Below are 2,779 nucleotides of genomic sequence, written 5' to 3' on the forward strand. Positions count from 1 at the left end.
CGGTTTGCGTCAAGTGTTCCGTCTTTGAGGTAATAGCGTGCGATGTCATCCCATTTTTCAGGTAACGGAGCTTTTCCGATTAAGTAACTTGCATTGGCAAGAAAGCCGAGTGAACTGTTTTCCAGCTTCATGAAGGGCATGTGGAAGATTGGCGCTCGGACCCCAGGGGGTTAGGACATTCTCCGCCTCACCGGGTGGTCTCACCTTGACACCCGGTGTATCCTTCCCGCTGCTCAGGGGTCGCACCGCCCCCGGGCCCCCGTTCCCGCCGCGGCGCGCGATGCGGGACTTGGGGTGCTGCGGCCGGGGACGCGGGTCGCGGGTGAGGGAGCTGCGGGGCCCGGCGAGGGGACCGCGGCGGGTCGGGGCCACGCCGGGCGGCGCCTGTCCTCGTCGCGGCCTGGGGGTCCGTGCACGCCCGGCTCGGGCCCTTCCCGTCGTGCGCGCGTGACGCGGAGCCGTGTGCAACGCGCCCGAGCCAAGGCCGGGGGGTCCCGGGGGTGAGCGGCGTTCCCGGCGACGTGGGAACGTGCCCTGTTGGAGTGACGGAGGATGAACCCCGGGAACGGTTCTGACCCCTCGGGGCTCGGGGCTCGGTGACAGCACGCGGGTGCGGCCCGGCGCACACTCTTCTTTCGGGTGCACGACCGCGGACGGAAGGCGAGCCCTTCCGAAATGGCACAGGGACTGGAGAGGCTTAGAGTGACTGACGCCGCTCACGCGGGGCCCGGCAGGTGCCTTCTTAGCGCAGTGGGCAGCGCGTCAGTCTCATAATCTGAAGGTCCTGAGTTCGAGCCTCAGAGAGGGCACGAGAGTTTTGTCACTTGGACACAGACACAGCGTTTGGGAAACAAGTGTGTCAGTGGAGACAGTGACCCACTGACCAAGTTCCCCAAGTGACAGCTGGGCAGCAGCGGCGGACTCCGAGTCCCAGGGCTGTGATTACAAATTGGGGTGGGGGGGGGGGGGAGGGTTTCGTTGGGGAGCAGGGAGCGACAGGATTTTTCAGTACTGACGACAGAGCGCACTAGTATCGGAAGTCTCTTTTAATTGCCTGTCTGCTGCCCTAGAGATTTACCGGAATCTTAGTCCCTTAAAACAGCATCCATGTCTGATCTTACAGTCCTGGAGGTCAGAAGTGTGACATGGGTCCTCTGGGGTTCAGACCAAGCGGTGACAGAGCTGCCTGCCTTCTAGAGGCCCCAGGGGAGAATTCCTTCCTGCCTTTTCCAGCTTCTAGAGGCTGCCCACATTCCTCAGCTCCCGACAGGACCCTGTCGCTCTGACCTCTGCTTCTGTCGTCACAGCTTCTCTGCCTCGGACCCGCCTCCCACCCTCTTCCAGGCACCTTGTGATTACATGGAGCCCACCTGGGGAAGCCAGGACACTCTTCCCATCTCAAGATCCTTACCTCAGTCACATCCTCAAGGTCCCCTTTGCCACGCAAGACAACCTGCTCACAGGTTTTGGTGATTAGGAAATGGAGCTCTCAGGGAGGGGTGGGGGGGTGGGAGACACTATTACACCTAACATCATCTGCCCCCTGGTTCCCAAAGACCTCCACCTCTCCACGTGAAACAATGCTCACCCATCCCAATCTCCCCCAGATCTCAACTCAGTTCAGCCTCAACTCACGTATATGCCCCCAAGTGGGCATGAGTGAGGCCCTATGTAGAAGCCATTCTGGGCACAGTTCCTCTCCGCTTACAAATCTGTGCAAGCCACAAGTTCTCTGCTCCCCAAAACGCGATGGTGGGGCAGGAACAGGATGACCATTGTAGACTTTCCCACTTAAGAGGGATACACTTGAAGGGAAGAAGGAGTCACCAGTCCTAAGTAGTTGCACAGTGAATTTTCCAAATCCCTTTTGGATGTTCAAAATTCAGCCAGGCAAACAACACTTGAGCTGAATTTCCAGGCCTGGGAAGCACCCCTCAGGCTAGAGTCTCTGCCCTGGGAGGCAGGCTTCCATGTCTGGGGTGGCCGGTCCATGTCCGCAACTGAGCACAGGATCATCAGCCGGTTTCCTCACTATAAAGTGTGGGGAGTTCAATATCCTTCTTTCCTTTTGTCCTCTCTCTGTGCGAGCTGGCAGGGTGTCTGCCCATGGAACACTCTCAAGACCTTCGTGGGGCTCCTGTGTGTGCCATGAAGAGTCTGTGGGGTACACAAGCATAGGGAGGGGGAGCAGCTCTGTCCTGAACACCAGGCTCCCAGACTGCCCTGTTCCCTGAAAGACTTGAGCTGGTGTCCCCTCGCTACACCTCCTGGAAGGTGGCTTGAGGTGGCAACGGTAAGTCATCATTGAGATCCCGCGTCTACTCATGTACTTCTTCTCAGAGTCCATTCGGCAGGGACGAGGAGTGGTGGAGACCCATATCGCCACGGCCTCTGCCTCTACCCTGTTTCTTTCTCACCACAACCACTCTTCCAGGCCTGGGGAAATCCCGTAGTTTAGGGAAATGTCTTCCCTTCCTCCAACTGAAACCTGGCTCTCTTCCAGTTCCTCTTTTCTGAAACTCATGCTACGCCAAGTCAGACAGCTCGGCCTGGAAGCCTGCCGCCCTAGCACCGTCTCGAGCGACTGTGGCCCAGCAGAGGAGACTCGTCCCAGGGGAGAAGCTGAGCCAGGACCTCTGGGATCTCATGGGGGATCTCTGGGATCTCATGGCCGTGGCTATCAGGAAACTTTCCGAACAGCACATTCGATGGCACCAGCTGAAGCCTCTCAGCACCTCTGGGTTCTCTGAGCTTTTCTGATCACAGAGCCCAAGACCTT

At 58.6% G+C, this 2,779-nt stretch overlaps 1 non-coding gene across 1 annotated transcript; it reads left to right on the forward strand.

Moving 5' to 3' along the window:
• The first annotated feature begins 736 nt into the window (after positions 1–736).
• On the forward strand, positions 737–809 carry TRNAM-CAU. Its single transcript has one exon. It is a non-coding gene; the product is annotated as a tRNA-Met (tRNA).
• Positions 810–2,779: the final 1,970 nt, after the last annotated feature.

Source organism: Phoca vitulina, unplaced genomic scaffold (genome assembly GCF_004348235.1).
Source record: "Phoca vitulina isolate PV1807 unplaced genomic scaffold, GSC_HSeal_1.0 scaffold3184, whole genome shotgun sequence".
Classification (NCBI taxonomy): Eukaryota; Metazoa; Chordata; class Mammalia; order Carnivora; family Phocidae; genus Phoca; species Phoca vitulina.